Consider the following 17,057-nt stretch of genomic DNA (forward strand, 5'->3'; position numbering starts at 1 on the left):
CAGGGGTGACTGGAAAGGTTCTAGTGGGTCTAGAGGGTCAATAGAGCTCTCTGGGGCACAGGAAAGGCCAAAAGATGGGTACCGAGTTCACTAGAAGGGTCATAAGGGGGTTATATGATCAAAGGAAGCCTCTGGGAACAAAGGTCCTAAAGGATCCTGAGGGGGAAAAGAGAGGTCCTAAGGGATCTGGAGGGCTAAAAGAGGGCTCTGGGACACAATTTTGGCCAAAAGAGACACCTAGAGTAGACTAGGGAGGTTGTAAGTGGGCTAGAAAGAAAAAAAAAAAAAAAAAAAAAAAGCAAGGGGGCACAATGAAGGCAAAAGGAGGGGTTCTGATGGGACTGGAGTGGTCCCCTGAGAGCTAGAAGGCTAACAGAGGGCTCCTGCACAACGCAGGCCAAAAGAGGGGTACTGAAGGAATTAGGTCCTAAGAGAGCTACTGGACCCCAAGAGGGCTCTGGGGCACTACAAAGGCCTCAGGAGGGGTTCTGAGGGTACTAGAGGGCTCCTAAGGACTCTACACACCCAAGAGAGCCTCTGGTGCACAATGGAGGGCTTCTGAGAGGATTGGAGCAGGCCTAGGGGGACTAGACATCAAAGAGAGGCCTCTAGGGCACAGTGAAGGCTTTGGGAGCAGTTTTGAGGTAACTAGATTAGAAAATGGAAGAGTCTTGAGAAGATTAGAGGGCATTCATTGGGTTCTAGGATGGCATGTCAGAAGGATGTCTCCAGCTCAAATCAAGGGCTCAGGAAGGGGTTGTTAGGGAGCCCAAGGGCCAAAGGAGGCATTCTGTGGGGATTAGATGCCGGGGTCCTGAGGGGAAGAGACAGCACACAGTGGGCACTGGGGTGCACCAAAATGGAAAAGGACTGGTTCTGATGGGACTAGGTTGCAAACGGCCCTGGAGCGCGACAGGAGAACACAGGGTTCTGGGGTGCTTTGAAGAACAAACATGGGGGTTCTGAAGGGAGTAGAAGATAATTGAGAAGGCATAAGGCAGGCTGCAAGGAAATGGAGGGCTATAGTATGCACTAAGAGGCAAAGAAGGAGAACAGAAAGGGATCTGAGAGAAACAGAACTCCCAAGGAGGAGCTCAGGTGGGATTTGGGGGCATTTAGGCAATGCTGGAACACAGTGAAGGCCAGCAGTTTTGAGGCTACATGCCACATGGATTGATTTTGATCAGACTAGAGAACACAGAGAGCTCTGAGGTAAAAGAAAGGAAGATGGAGGAGTCTTGAGGGGACTGGAAGGAAAGGGGACCTGATGGGATAGAGGGCACACAGAACGGTCATAGGGATAGGGCATAGAGAGGACTCTGTGGTGCAATGAATAGAAAAGGAGGGCTTCAGGGCACACTGAAAGGGTGCCATGAGCGCCCAGGGTTCTGGAGTGCCCTCAAGGCAAACAAAGGTTCCTGAGGGGAGCGTGTGGCAATCAGAGGGCTGCTGATGGGACTAAGAGACAGTGAGGTGGGCCCTAAGGGGCTCAGAGGGCAAACAGAGGCATCCTGAGAGGACTACAGGGAAAAACAAAGGCTCTGGGATGCACTAATGGCAAATGGAGGGGTATTGAGGGACCCAGAAGAAAGAGAGAGGAGACTTAATAGGACAAAAGAACAAACATAGGAGTCTTGATGCTACCAGAAGACCCACAGACACTAAATGGCAGAGTAATCATGCAGGAACTAGAAAGCAGCAAAGACTTCCGAGGGGACAGGAGAACAAATGGAGTGTCTTGGAGCACACCTGAAGGCAAATGGATAGGTCCTGAAGGAACTAGGGAGTAAATGGGTGAGTCCTGGGGTGATGAGGCAGAAAACTGAAGGTTCTGGGACATTAACTCACCTGCCATAATCCTTCCACTTGGACCCTGCCTCTTACCTCCGAGAAGCAGGCCTTTGCTTTCATTCCGCAGGCAGCTGTCAGCTGTTGTGTAGTCTTGGCAGACAACTTGAGGATCACTGCCCAGGCAGTCTTGACCTGCAACACCATGTGCTCAGAACAGTTCTCAGGAAGTCATGTAGAGTCATAACCTGAAGGGCAAAAAGCAAATCTCTTCAGGACAGTTCTTATTTCGTCATAGGAGCATTTTTTCCCCTCTCTTCTCCGCTGTACTGCCTCTAACAACACATCTTCCTTATCACTGTTTTCCCCTGCTACTTCTACTCCTGTCAGTTGCCCCTGCATCTTAGTCCTCTAAAGCACCTGTTTCTCATCCACATGTACTTTTATGTCCTGTTGCCCATTCCCCCTCCTATTTGTCCTATACCAGGCAGCTGAGACCCCCTGGCCTAGCTCTTAGCCGCACACCCCTTTTGATCCGGCCAACAGCTCTAACAGAGCAGAGGGCAGCACAGACGGTGGATGCGAACATAGCACACCTAGGCACTGAGCAACACAGAAGCAGCGGCAAGGCATCCAAGAGATCCCATGTTTGTAAAGAAAATATGTAGAGGCAACTGGGGATCCTCTGCAGCTGTGCCCAGGGCTCCTGGAGGCTCTTTCCACCCAGTTAAAGGTAGCTGAACACAGTGACCTTGGGAGGCAGTGACACAGTCCCTGGGGCTGCTGTGGGGTGCCTGCGGCTGTTCCAGGGTCTCTCCGGCTCTTTTAGGGTCCTTGGACAGCCACAGTGCTGGTTGCGTTTCCTTGTGCTGCAAAACAGGATAGCTTTGCACCATTCCCTCCCAGCGCCACCACTCCTCATAGTTGTTGCTGCCTACCTGGCCCCAAGCCTGAACAAAGCTATGACTATCAGGAGCCCCCACAGCCCCTCACACTCTCCCTGCCCTCCCCAGGCATAATAGGAACATCCCCAGGCCCTGGGGAGAACCCTGTCTGGGCATACCAGAGATGGAAAATACTTCCTGCCCTGTACCAGGGAAAGACAGGGAAATTCCACTGCCTCGGTGACCCATGGACGCTCTCCTGGGAGCAGCAAATGTCCAGTGAGGAACAGAGACACTGGGCCAATGCTGCAGGGCTGAGAAGGCACAGACACCTGGAACTACAGCTCCTGGTATGCCACAGAACACAACGTGGCCAGCGGGTGGGAAACCCGCTGACAGCTGCACCTCCTGCCACCTCGAGAGACACAAGATGGTCTCCCAAAAGCCCAGCAGGAGAAGGTAACACCTGCCAGCATGCCCTGCAGATTAAAATGGCCGCCGGGAAAGCTACTGCTGGAAGACTACTCCTCCCGGCATGCAGAGCGAAGCAACATGGCCGCCCGGAAGCTCAGTGCCGGAAGTTTACTACTCCCAGCATGCAGAGTGAAACAACATGGCCGCCCGGAAGCCCCTTGCCGGAAGACGACTGCTCCCGGCAGGCAGAGCGAAACAAAATGGCCTCCCGGAAGCTCAGTGCCGGAAGTTTACTACTCCCGGCAGGCAGAGCGAAACAACATGGCCTCCCGGAAGTCCCGTGCCGGAAGGCTACTGCTCCCGGCACACCGCGCAAAGCAACATGGCCTCCCGGAAGCCCCGTGCCGGAAGACTACTACTCCCGGCAGGCAGAGCGAAACAACATGGCCTCCCGGAAGCCCCGTACCGGAAGACTACTCCTCCCAGTATGCAGAGCGAACCAACATGGCCGCCCGGAAGCCCCGTGCCGGAAGACTACTCCTCCCAGCATGGCCCGCAAAACAACATGGCCGCCCGGAAGTTCCGTGCCGGAAGACTACTGCTCCCGGCATGGCCCGCGAAACAACATGGCCGCCCGGAAGCCCCGTGCCGGAAGACTACTGCTCCCGGCATGGCCCGCGAAACAACATGGCCGCCCGGAAGCCCCGTGCCGGAAGACTACTGCTCCCGGCATGCCGCGGTCCTCAGCGCTCGGTGAAGCTTGACCCTCGGGCGATTCAGTTCCTTCCCGTCCCAACCACCCTCCCGCCCCCTGACACCCGGACGCCGCCGAGCCCGGAGCGCGGCCCCGCGATCCCCAACCCCGGCCCGAGATTCCCCCGACGCCGCCGGACCGGCCCCGGGTCAGCTCCGACACTGCCCCTGCCCCCACTGCGACTCTCCCAGGCCTTCCTCTGGGATCTCTCCTTCCCCCGTCCCCCCCGACACGGTCCCGGTCTGACCCAGGACCCCCCGCGCCACTCCCACCGCGCAATAAACCAACCCCGCCAGCCCCGACGCCCCCCCGTCCTCCCTCCCCCCACACCACTGCAGCCCCGACGCCCCTTTTCCTTCCTCCTCCAGCCCCGGTGCAACCCCTTCCTCGTTCCACCCTCGCCCTGGCGCCCCCCTTTTCTCTCCGCTCCTCGCCCCATCACAGCCCTGGCCCCCCTCCTACCTCTCCCCCAGCCCTGGCGCACCCCCTTCCTGACCACTCCCCGTGGCCCCGGTGCTCCGCTCTTCCCCACCGCCCCGGTGCACCGCCATCCCCGGCGCAGTTTCCGCTGGCCCGAGATGCTCCCGTCTGCCGGGACGCGCGCACCCCCCGGCCCCGCTCACCTCCTCCGCGGTGCGGCCGCAGCGCCGGTCCCGGCGGGCGGTGCTCAGAGGCAGCTCCGTTGTCCCAGACCGGCCCCTGCACGAGCTTCCTCCCGACTGCGGCCCCAGCCCCGGCACATGCCTGCCGTGGCCCCCAGCCCCACCTGGGGCTTGTTCCAGCCCCAGGGCCCCCAGCTGCAGCCCTCAGGAACCAGGGGAAGGGAATTACCCTCAGCCCCATCAGGGACAGCTGGGGCTGCCAGGGCAGCAGAGGCACCCCAGCGCCTGAGAGGTGCTCGCTAAAAGCTGAAGGGAGAGCCCTGGGCTGTACAGAGAGGAAAAGGGAGTATTCAGGGGACAAGAGAACAAATCGAGACCTCTGGGTGCAATAGAAGTTAAAAAAAAAAAAATTACCAGGTGATGATAGAGCAAACAGAGTGACTCTGGGGGCACCAAAAGGCAAAGGCAGGACCCTGGGGCACACCAAAAATCACCCAGAAAACTCTGGGACAGGGGAGAAAGATAAGCAGAGAACTTTGTGGTGTGCTGCAAAACAAACATCGGGCCCCAGGGCACGCGGAAAAGCACACAGAGGGCTTGGCAGCAACCCAAAATGTGAATTGAGCGGTCCTGAGGACCACCAAAGGGCAAATGCAGGGCTCTTGGGCAAACCAAAATTCAAGTGAAGGGCCTTTGTGCACACTAAAGGGGCCACAGGGCATGTCACAGGGCTCAATGCAGCTGACGGCAAGGTGCCTGCAGGCTCCCCCTTTCCCCAGGAAAACTCTGTCTCCCAGCACCAGGCACACAGGCCCCCGCAACCGACACATGAGGGACATTGCGGAGTGCTGAAAGCAAATCTGAGGGCAGTCTGGGGACTTCACATGGCCCTGGGGGGGGCCCTGGCTGCCCCCAGGATAATGGGAAACTCCACCAAGAGCCCCAAAGGTCGAGGCAATGCAAGGGAAGTTACCCCGAGCCCTGTGAACAGCACTGGGGTCCCTGGGAACCACAGGGACCCCCAAGTACAAAGGATGTGGGGACCAGCTCCCAATCCCAGACACAATGTGTAACCTCCTCCCCTGGGCATCATCTTCAGGCAAAGCGACAGCAGGAACCACAGACACGAGCACAAAGAGTAAAGCAACTGTTTATTGTTTTACTGCACAGAAGCAACACCTGGGAGAGAGTCTGCCATGGAGCTCAGTGCCAGCATGCTTCTCCTTACCCTGTGACACCTGAAGAGTCATCTCTGCACCAGCGTTCGTCGGTCCTTTGGGGAAGGGTCAGCTCCTGCTGCTGCCCTTGACGCGGCAGGCGTCTGAGTAGCTGACAGCCTATCCCCTCTACTTTTTCCTTCAGGGATAGGATTCAGCTCTGACAGGTGAGAGGATCTTTGATCTCTGATCCTGCCTGTCTGCACTACTGCCCTACCCTAGGCTAGAGCCCTGCAAGACACTTTCACAGCTCTCACCTCACCTGTCACATCACCACTCTCAGTGCGATGGGCCTGCGCCTTATCAAATCCAGACCTCAGGTCAGTGCGCAAAGCTGAACACTGGGAACAGGGGAAGGTTAGGAACCCCAAAGGAGGGTTTGCAGCCTGCTGCTTAGGCTTCGGGGCTTACAGTTTATTATCTAAGGATTCAGCCCTTGTCATTTATCAGTAAGGCGTAAGCCCTGAACCCTAAGTGACAAACTGCAAATCTTGGAACCCAAGTGGTTGCTTTAAAATTTACGGATGAGGTTGGATTTTAAATCCTGCGCCCTGATCGCTAAGTCAGCAAACTGTAAACCCTGACTGATAAAGACCACCCCACAAAATAAAGTAATAAACCATAGCCCCTGAGTGACAGACCCTCAACAACAAACTAAACAATAAACCTTAAGTGAAAAACTCCAAACCCTCAGCTTTAAGCAAGAAACACCAAAGTACACATGAGCTTGCAAGTTTTGCCCACAGCTTAAGAAGTTTCCCCTTCATTTAGAAGTTCAGCAGAACAGGAAGATATGCATCAGAATCATGTTACAGTTGCTGTTTATAAGCTTGGTCTTAGCCACCACTCAAATGTGAGCACATGCAAGAATCGCTCCACAGGACTGCAGTAAGCTGCACTTCCACTGAACCTACCTGAAACATTGCAAGCGCTTATTCAACTCCATTACAGACAATTAATATTTTTGGTCCCCTCAGTTCCATGGGCAAACATCCACAGCCAGTGACTCCATCAACCACCTAGGGGACAACCACCTTCCACCTCCCAGCCCTGCACACACACAGTGCAGCCCCAAGACTTAGCTGTGTCCACGCTGCAAGTCAGAGCGCAACCTTCATGGCCAGCCACAGATCTCCGCAGAGCTCCCAGCTGTGACACCACTCCTTCGACTGCCAGACTATGCTTCAGCACCTGCAAAGAAGCCAGAACAGTTACTGAGAGGCCAGGCAACTGCACAGCCCTCCTAGAAATACTCCCTAGTCCAAGGCCCGTAACTATTCCCACAATTATGACTGACCCTCTACACTGCTCCAGTCACTCTCTCAGGCTCCATTTTATCGCAAGGATGTCACGGCAGCCCTCACATACAGTCAGGCTCGCTCAGGCACTCGGCCACCTCCAGCCTTCGGTAGATGGTCCTCCTCAGGGAAACTGTGCCGCTGACGGACACTCTCAGAAAGCACTGTCCAGCCAAGGCAGGATAAAAACTAAGGCCTCCAAAAACTCCAAACTCTGGAGACTGAGCTGATGGGAAACTGACTCTGGCCTGGACAATGACAGAAGAAGGATTTTGCTTCACTCGTTCAGGCTGCCTAGCATGTGGCCCAAGTTAGACAGACCGTGCTGGAAATCCCTGTGACGTGACAGCGTGTTGGAAAGCAGAGCTGAGCACAGGCTCCTGGAAGAGGAGCAGAGTAAGGCTGATGTAGGGAAGACAACAGTTTGCATAAAGTCAGAAAACAGGGCTCAATGCCAGCGACACAATCACGACTCCAACTGCACCGCGCAGCAGCCCTGTCTGCGCACAGGCAGACAAGACACAGTAACTGCAGACTGCGCTGACGTGTAAGACGGACAACAGCGGCTCCAGACTGCCCTAGCACACCCTGCCCTACCTGCACCTGTCCTAACACCCGAGTACTTCGAGCCTCTGCTAATCTCTACCACATGCTAATGTCTACCACATCCCCCCACAGCATCTTTGGCCCATTAGTGCTCCCCCACTGCACATCCGCAGCCCCATGCCTCTGCACATAGAGTCACTGCAGGGGTATCTGACATGACCTGAACCAGGCAGATTGATGGGACCCTCTGGTCGCTACTGATCGTCTCTGCCGAGCACCAATTGCCTCTTGACTCCTTCCACACCAGACAAAACACAAAGGAATGATGAACTTTCAGCTGGACAGAGGGACAAGGAGCAGAACAGAAGAAAAGAGGGATAGAGAGCTTGGCTGACAGATGGAAAAAGAAAGAGAAGGACAGAGACCTAGCCCCAGGGTCAGGGCCCTGGACAAAGGAAGAGAAAAAGAGGACAGAGGGCCAGACAGGTGGAGGGCTGGACAGAGGACCAGGGAGCAGAAAAGAGAAAAAGAGGGATGTAGAAGTGGACAGAAGAATAAAGAGAGGAAAGGAGAGAAGGGGAAGCAGACAGAGGGACGGGAAGCAAAAGAGAAGGGTGGAGAACCAGACAGAGGAACGGGGACTGGAAGAGAGGGAAAGGGAGCCAGTCAGAGCAATGGGAAGAGAGTGAGAAGGACGAAGAGCCAACCAGAAAGGTGGAGAGAAAAAAAAGAGGGAGGGGAAGTCAGACAGAGAGATGAGATAGAACAGGGGAAAAGAGGGATAGGGAGACAAATAGATGGACGGGGAGCTGAACAGAGGGACAGAAAGAGAAAGAGAAGGCTGGAGAGGGGGACAGAAGGCTGGAAAGGTACAAGATAGACAAGAGCGGCAGAGGGACGGGGAGCTGGACAGAGGAACAGCGGGCAGGTAGTGGGACAGAGAGGGGGAAAAGGATGATGGAGAGCTGGATAGAGCGATAGGGAGCCAGTCGGAGGGAGGAAGATATTGACAGAGGGATGCAAAGAGTACAAGAGGGATGGGGAACTGGGCAGGGCACTGAGTAGCTAAACAAAGGGACAGGGTATCGGACAGAGCTACGGGGAAAGAAAGAAAAAGATGGAGCGCTGGACAGAGGGACAGCGAGTGGAACCAGATGGATCCAGACAGCCCGGAACAGCCCTCAACACGCTCCAGTTCCACTCACCTGCTGAGCTGCAGAGCTCTCTGCGCACTGCTGTGCGGAGGACCCGCAGCCACACCCGAAAGGCACGTGGAGGCCACTTGTGGGCCTGCTTGCCCGTATCCCTACACCTCCAGAGTGTCTGTGTCTGTGAGAGTGAGGGTGCACCCACGGGTCCACAGTTCCTGGAGAGGAACCTTGTGTTCAGTCACGCTATTTTACTATTCCTCATGCATTAGCCCCTTTCAGACCTTCATATGCACGTGCTTAACCCCAAATTCTCTCGGCCCTTAACAACTTCAGTACTCATAGCACCTCGTTTTTCCACACTCTCGAATCTTCCTTGCTCTTCCCTGTCTTGTTTGAAAACTCTCCCAGACCTCTCCCGTACTTACATGCTTCCTTAAGACAGTATCACCGAAATCAACAAAATGGGTTGAGCTGCTCCTCTTCAAGTTGCCGGCCCTCGGAACATTATCCTGCAAATAAATCAAACCACAAAAGTCACTGGGAGATTTTCGTTTTAGAGCTTTTTTTCTCCAAAGCTTTAATTACGGCTCCCTAACCTGGGCAAATGCAGAACTCCCCTTAATCACTGTAACGCTTCTTATTCTGGGGTCCCAAGTTACTGTTATTACATTAAGCAGCAAAGCAAGGCAAAGACAGGCGGGGTCACAGCTTACCCATCTAGCCACAAAAACTCTTATTTTAGGCCTCACTGGTTACTACAGGTAAACAGACCAAAAATAAAGCTCCAAACAGGCAGGTGAGGCTTCACACAGACCTTGTGGCCCTGCTAGCAACAGCAACACCGTGTTCCCTCTCTCCTTGGCTGGTCCATGAATTGTGGCTTATTACTCACAAGTCCAGTGAGGATGCAGCCAACCTTCCTACAGCCGAAGTTCTTCGGCAAGACCACGCAGAGAACCTTTCCACTGGCATTTGGATTCTCCTGGCCGCTCTTGACTCGCTGTAACTTACAAAGGTCTGAGAGCGGTAGCCTGTAGTTCTTCATGGCAGCATGTAGTCATTCCCCGATGTTCTGAATACCTAAGATTAACACAATTTATAAACACAAAAATACCGCCGCTATAGGGTGTACAGTCAAGCTACAATTTCCGCCACCAAAGAAAACCCCTCCGTGTCTGCCAGAATGAGCCATATGCATCAGCGCCTACAGCTCAAGGCTAGCAACCCCTCCCAGGTGACGTTCTTCTGGCAGGCTGCGTGTCTGAACAACTCTGTCTCGCCTAAGAGTCTCCGCTGGGACATTATAACTTTGTCAGCCAGCGCTTGTTGATGGAGGCACGGTAAAATCCATCACCCTCCGAAAGTATAAAGCAAAGCAAAAAAAAAAAAAAAAAAAAATCAGAGCTCTGCAGAAAATCATAAGACAAACCCGTTTATATGCACAAAAGCAGATCTAATATACACACAAGCAAGGTAAATGATAAGATGCAAGCCACAAATACCGCTTCCCCCAACCACCCTTCTGGAATCTATGATGGCATTTGGGTTGCTGTGAAAGGGAAGTTAGACTAAGTAGCCGCTAGAGCTTAATCTTTCAGAAGCCTTCTGTGTCCACATTTTTGGCACAACCGCGCTCTACCCCTCCTACAATTCAGATGCACAGAAGACGATCCGCTTCTTGGTACACTTGCACTGTAACTCCCCCCTTGTTAAGATCAGTGCCCACTGTGCCACCTGGACAGAGGATACTCTGCTGCCTATTCATTTCCCTGACGGTAATTGAGGGAATAGAGGGAATTGAGCAGATTGGGCTGCATCTGGGCTGATAAAAGGTAAAAGTCTCAAAGACAGTTACAGCCCAGATTGCTTCTAAACAGTCTTTCTCACAGCCAGAGAGTTTCTGTTCGGGCCTCAAAGGGGATGTAAGGATGATGCCACTGGCACCCACTTTCCCTCTACTGCTCTTTTGCAGCAGCGCTGCTCCCATGGAATCAGCAGATGTGGGAATCCTTACTGAAAAAGGCTTGCCTTGTCCTGGGAATTTGAGGGCACGAGATTTTACAGCCGCTTCTTTCAGTTGAGTGAAAGCAGCATCATGTTCCTTGTTCCAGCTCCATTCCTGACTCCTTTCCCGTAATTCCCACCGTGGTCTGCCGATACCACGCAAGTTATATTAACACTGCCGGAGGAAATTAAATCCTCCTAAAATTGCCCTAAAGTTGGAACTGACAAGAAAGAGTCTTAATTTCGTAAGGCTTTAACCTTTTTTCTAGCTACTCTATTCCTGTTTCCCCAAATACCATTGCCATATCAGGAACCTGGGGTTGCACCAATTGAGCCTTCCTGAAATTCACCTCTTAATTTTACAATTCAGATACTTCTCTCTCACTCTCACTTCCTCTTCGGGAACTCTGGTCACTTGACTATCATTCCCCTATGATAATAAGTTGCTGTCTTGTAGCTCTTAAAATATGATGCTTCATAGATACATAAAGTCACACGCAAAGAAATATGTATGCAGCATACTTTTCGTAACACGTGCAGACCTTCTGTTATATGTTGGTGATCTGTTATCCTGATCACTATTCCTAGGGATCCTTCCTCAACAGGAGGAATGGGGTTTCCCTTTTGGGGAGATGGAGACAGCTTTCAGTTGGTTCCATTTGATTTTATTACTTCAGCTTGCTTACGTTTTCCTGGTCTGTTCAATTTCAGCCATGGCAATTAATCTAACAAGTACTATATCTTTTCCTTTTTGTATACGGATATCAGATAACAACCAAAGCAAAACTGAGGCAGATACAGTTAACAATATCCAAAAGGTAAGAATGGGTTACTTTAGTCCTCAGTGCCACCCCCGGGAGACAGAAATAACAGGGCTTTGTTATAATAGTTACCTTAGTTACCCATAGTGGAACACCTCCTTCTGCAGCAGTTTCTGATGATATTAAGGGTCCATTAAGCTTCATTTTTGCTTCCCTGTTTCACCCAGTCCATTAGGTATTAGTCACAAAAAAACTGCTTGTCCATCTTTTCTCTTTGCTATCATTGCTTCCATCTCTATAACAAACAGATAAACTTGCATTTTAAACAGATAAACTTGCTTCAATGAAACGCTTACATTTGTGCACGTTCTTTTTCTCTTTTTTCTTTTCCTTAAAGGAAAGGTGTTTTAACAGCACTCGGCATCATACGTTACAGGGTAAACAGTTTGGTAACAAAACATACAGCAACTAGGGCTAGGTTATTAGACAGGCAGGCACATCACCTAGTACACACCTATGCCATCTTCCATGAAACCTTAGTCTGGTTCAGTGTTATTGTACCATTCAATATCCTTTCTCAAACCCTTGCATACACATGCTTAACCAACAATTCTCTCAGTCTTTAACTACATGGAAGAATGACAGCACTTAATTTGCCTGCCTCTGTTTCAAACCTGTTACCTTTTTGATACATCTCCTAGATTATTCCTCCTACACGTGGATGCTTGCCTTAGAGGCAATGACCAAAGGTGAACAACTGGATCACTAGGTCTAGCTGCTTCTCTTCAAAACGTTCTCCTTCAGTGGACTACCCTGCCAAACAAACCCAAAAGACTGATGAGGCCACAAGGCTATAGATTTTTTGCACCACTTCTCCAGGGCTTTCAGGGTGATTGACATAACCCCTGCTCTTCACATTACTCAAAGCTACATTCATCTACTGCCTAGGACTAACCTGTTTCTATTTTAAGAGGGGGTTGTTGTTTGTTTCAACTTTACGTATAGTCCATAATCTGCTATGCATCATCTCTAGCCCTTTCTGCTTTCACAACGCTTTTGGTAATTAAAGGTGGTAATTAATAGCACCCATTGTCCCATGGATTGGAGTAACACATCTCTCCTTCTCCGAGGACGTGCCTAAGACCCACACTTTTTTCTACAGTATGGTTGGGGGCTTCCCATAGCCCTTCAGCGTTCTCTTAGGCTTTTCCTGAGCCTTTTATTTTTTTAGGTTATTCCTTAGCCTGCAATTGTATGTTAATGTTCTCCTTAAGCATTGCACGGAGCACAATTATCCTAGACCAGCCGCATTTAGAAAGTCCTCTTGCAGGCACAGAGGGTTCTGAGAGGTGGCTCAGAAAAAGAGAGAGAAAAATCGGTTTGTCATCTGTGCACCCACCTGCCAACATTCTTCACCAAGAAGTGCTGCAAATTCTCTTTTCTCCAAAGCAGGACTGAGTCAAGGGGGACACAGATCACACCCTCTAATTAGGGCACCTCGCTGCTGTGGGGACAGGGTCTAGGAGTGGTTTTAGGACTGTATGGGGCTTGGAGGGGGAAAGCCTGGAGTCAGTGACAATGTTGTGGCAGGGTTTGGAGGCATTTTGGGGTCTGTAGGGGTGTTAGGACAGGATCTGTGGGTGGTTTCTTGGCTTTTGGGGGAGCTGGATGCAGGAAGGGTGGGAATCTGCAGGGCCCTCAGGGCAGGGGTGCCACCCCAGATGCGTACTGAGTGCACAGCAGTGCTGCATGTGGCTGTCAGCTTTGCAGGAGAAGCCACTGGAGGAGGAGGAGGAGGAGGAAGGATCTACGAGCTTGTACAGAATGCCAGAAGAGGCAGCAGGGAACTCACCAAGAGCCCAGAAGAGCTGTGAAGGACCCCACCTTCCAGACAAGAGGCATCAGGCTGCTGTGCCACCGCTGGAGACACCCACACCCCCGTGCAGCATACGCGCGCCTGGGGAGATGTAAGAAGCAACGGAGGACCCATCGACACACACTGGACTGGGGAACCCCACAGCTGTGGGGCAGCTGTGCAGGAGGGCGCGGGGCTCAGCGAGGCTCAGCAGGGGTTACAGTCAGTTGGTGCCCGGGTTGGCTGGGGCCCACAGTCTGGGCCTGCGACTGGGGGAGGCCTCAGGGTGCCTGGGCGTATTTTTCCCCTGTCCACCTTCTCGTTTCCCTAGCTACAACTCTCGAGTAAACGTTCTCGGCGCTGCACTAACTGCACCTGGCTCAAAGTGACCTTAAATCGGTTTGGTCCGGTAGCTTTAAGCTTCCTTGCGACTTACCAGCACCCTCGGGCAGGCCTGCCGCGACGGGAGCCGTCCGCCCAGCGCCGCTCCGGGGCCCGCCAGCCTCGCCGCTCCTCCCGGCCGCCTCCGCAGGGGCGAGCGCCCGCCCCGGCCGCGCCAGGGAGGAACCGGGGCCCTGAGGCGACACGCGGCAAACGGACGGTCAAACCCGCGCTCCCGGCAGACCTTGGGCCGCGCTGCCGGCGCCAGGCCCGAGCCCCCTCCCCAAACCTCGCCCCGCACCTCCGCCTCCACGCAGCGACGGTCCCCGCGGGCAGGAACCGCCCGACGCCCGCGGCCGCCCGAAGGGACGCGCTCACCTCACCGGGGCCCCCAGATCCCCGACTCCGGGCGGCCTCGGCCCTCACCCGCCGCCGCCCCAGCGAAAACTCCGTCCCCGCGCGCCGCCATGCTGCTCCCCGCCGCCGCGCATGCGCCGGGGCCCAGCTCTCGAGCACCGCGCATGCGCCGGCTCCGCCCCGAGCGGGAGGGGAGGGGAGGGGAAGGGGGGAGGGAGGGGGGAGGAGGGAAGGGGAGGGGGGAGGAGGGAAGGGGAGGGGGGGAGGCAGGGGAGGGGGAAGGGGGGGAGCGGGGGGGAGGCGAGGCGGGGAACGGCGCCCCCGCGTGTTCCCGGCGCGGGGCTGCAGCCCGCCGCCCCCGCTGCGGCACCGCGGGGCTCGCGCTCAGCGGCGGGCGCCCCGGGGCTGCTCGGTCCGTGCCCGAGAGCCCGGCGGGGATCAGCGAGCGGGCTCCGGTGCTGCACCGGTGTGAGGGCACCGCGGAGCAGCGCCGAGGCGGCACTGCCCGTCCCCGCGACAACAGGAAGGAAGCACCAGTACGGAAAAGCACTCTGCGCTGCGGGTCTGTGAGCACGGCGAAGGGGCGAGGAGCAAGGCCCCTTCGCTTACCCGTTACCCAAACACGGCGGAGTAGGGGCGAACACGGCGACCGGCACTGCGCGGGTGCGCGCCGGCTGGCTGCAGTATTCTCCGTACGCCGGCGAGGGCAGTGGCGGCTGCAGAACTGGCGTGTCGACACCGGAGGGCAGCAGTGAGCACAGGAAAACCAGTGCGCAGGCGGGCGCCTTACCGGTGCAGTACTGGCTTGTCGACACGCGAGGGCAGCAGGGAGCACGGCGGGAACACCGCGCATGCGCTCGCTCCCTGGCTGCAGTACTGCTCTGTCGACACGCGAGGGCAGCAGGGAGCACGGCGGGATCACCGCGCATGCGCTCGCTCCCTGGCTGCAGTACTGCGTTGTCGACACCCGGGGGCAGCAGGGAGCACGGCGGGATCACCGCGCATGCGCTCGCACCCTGGGTGCAGTACTGCGCTGTCGACACCCGAGGGCAGCAGGGAGCACGGCGGGAACACCGCGCATGCGCTCGCACCCTGGGTGCAGTACTGCGCTGTCGACACCCGGGGGCAGCAGGGAGCACGGCAGTATCACCGCGCATGCGCTCGCTCCCTGGCTGCAGTACTGCGTTGTCGACACCCGAGGGCAGCAGGGAGCACGGCGGGATCACCGCGCATGCGCTCGCTCCCTGGGTGCAGTACTGCGTTGTCGACCCCCGGGGGCAGCAGGGAGCACGGCAGTATCACCGCGCATGCGCTCGCACCCTGGGTGCAGTACTGCGCTGTCGACACCCGAGGGCAGCAGGGAGCACGGCGGGAACACCGCGCATGCGCTCGCTCCCTGGCTGCAGTACTGAGCTGTCGACACCCGAGGGCAGCAGGGAGCACGGCGGGATCACCGCGCATGCGCTCGCTCCCTGGGTGCAGTACTGCGCTGTCGACACCCGAGGGCAGCAGGGAGCACGGCGGGATCACCGCGCATGCGCTCGCTCCCTGGCTGCAGTACTGCGCTGTCGACACCCGGGGGCAGCAGGGAGCACGGCGGGATCACCGCGCATGCGCTCGCTCCCTGGCTGCAGTACTGAGCTGTCGACACCCGAGGGCAGCAGGGAGCACGGCGGGATCACCGCGCATGCGCTCGCTCCCTGGGTGCAGTACTGCGCTGTCGACACCCGAGGGCAGCAGGGAGCACGGCGGGATCACCGCGCATGCGCTCGCTCCCTGGGTGCAGTACTGCGCTGTCGACACCCGAGGGCAGCAGGGAGCACGGCGGGATCACCGCGCATGCGCTCGCTCCCTGGGTGCAGTACTGCGCTGTCGACACCCGAGGGCAGCAGGGAGCACGGCGGGATCACCGCGCATGCGCTCGCTCCCTGGGTGCAGTACTGCGCTGTCGACACCCGAGGGCAGCAGGGAGCACGGCGGGATCACCGCGCATGCGCTCGATCCCTCGCTGCAGTACTGTGTTGTCGACACCCGGGGGCAGCAGGGAGCAGGGCGGGATCACCGCGCATGCGCTCGCTCCCTGGGTGCAGTACTGCGTTGTCGACACCCGAGGGCAGCAGGGAGCACGGCGGGATCACCGCGCATGCGCTCGATCCCTCGCTGCAGTACTGCACGGACGACACCCGGGGGCAGCAGGGAGCACGGCGGGATCACCGCGCATGCGCTCGCTCCCTGGGTGCAGTACTGCGCTGTCGACACCCGAGGGCAGCAGGGAGCACGGCGGGATCACCGCGCATGCGCTCGCTCCCTGGCTGCAGTACTGCGCTGTCGACACCCGAGGGCAGCAGGGAGCACGGCGGGATCACCGCGCATGCGCTCGCTCCCTCGGTGCAGTACTGCGCTGTCGACACCCGGGGGCAGCAAGGAGCACGGCGGGATCACCGCGCATGCGCTCGCTCCCTCGGTGCAGTACTGCGCTGTCGACACCCGGGGGCAGCAGGGAGCAGGGCGGGATCACCGCGCATGCGCTCGCTCCCTGGGTGCAGTACTGCGCTGTCGACACCCGAGGGCAGCAGGGAGCACGGCGGGATCACCGCGCATGCGCTCGCTCCCTGGCTGCAGTACTGCGCTGTCGACACCCGAGGGCAGCAGGGAGCACGGCGGGATCACCGCGCATGCGCTCGCTCCCTCGGTGCAGTACTGCGTTTTCGACACCCGAGGGCAGCAGGGAGCACGGCGGGAACACCGCGCATGCGCTCGCTCCCTGGGTGCAGTACTGCGCTGTCGACACGCGAGGGCAGCAGGGAGCACGGCGGGATCACCGCGCATGCGCTCGCTCCCTGGGTGCAGTACTGCGCTGTCGACACCCGAGGGCAGCAGGGAGCACGGCGGGATCACCGCGCATGCGCTCGCTCCCTGGCTGCAGTACTGCGCTGTCGACACCCGAGGGCAGCAGGGAGCACGGCGGGATCACCGCGCATGCGCTCGATCCCTCGCTGCAGTACTGCGCTGTCGACACCCGGGGGCAGCAGGGAGCAGGGCGGG

At 56.4% G+C, this 17,057-nt stretch overlaps 2 long non-coding RNA genes across 6 annotated transcripts; both read right to left on the reverse strand.

Moving 5' to 3' along the window:
- Nucleotides 1-1,658: 1,658 nt before the first annotated feature.
- On the reverse strand, nucleotides 1,659-4,790 carry LOC138067091 (uncharacterized). Its single transcript, XR_011140747.1, has 3 exons — nucleotides 4,464-4,790; nucleotides 2,385-2,657; nucleotides 1,659-2,036 (listed from the first exon to the last, which is right to left on the reverse strand). It is a non-coding gene; the product is annotated as an uncharacterized lncRNA (long non-coding RNA).
- A 786-nt stretch (nucleotides 4,791-5,576) lies between these two features.
- Nucleotides 5,577-14,724, reverse strand: LOC138067090 (uncharacterized). 5 transcript variants are annotated; one of them, XR_011140743.1, is made up of 6 exons: nucleotides 14,034-14,148; nucleotides 13,711-13,849; nucleotides 11,552-11,714; nucleotides 9,547-9,734; nucleotides 9,080-9,163; nucleotides 5,577-8,869 (listed from the first exon to the last, which is right to left on the reverse strand). It is a non-coding gene; the product is annotated as an uncharacterized lncRNA (long non-coding RNA). The 5 variants fall into 5 exon arrangements; XR_011140745.1 differs by lacking the exons at nucleotides 5,577-8,869; nucleotides 14,034-14,148 and adding an exon at nucleotides 14,622-14,724 and having other exon boundaries at nucleotides 8,902-9,163; XR_011140741.1 differs by lacking the exon at nucleotides 5,577-8,869 and having other exon boundaries at nucleotides 8,902-9,163.
- Between the last annotated feature and the right edge of the window lie 2,333 nt (nucleotides 14,725-17,057).

The sequence above is a fragment of the Struthio camelus genome, chromosome 4, assembly GCF_040807025.1.
Source record: "Struthio camelus isolate bStrCam1 chromosome 4, bStrCam1.hap1, whole genome shotgun sequence".
In the NCBI taxonomy this organism is placed as follows: domain Eukaryota; kingdom Metazoa; phylum Chordata; class Aves; order Struthioniformes; family Struthionidae; genus Struthio; species Struthio camelus.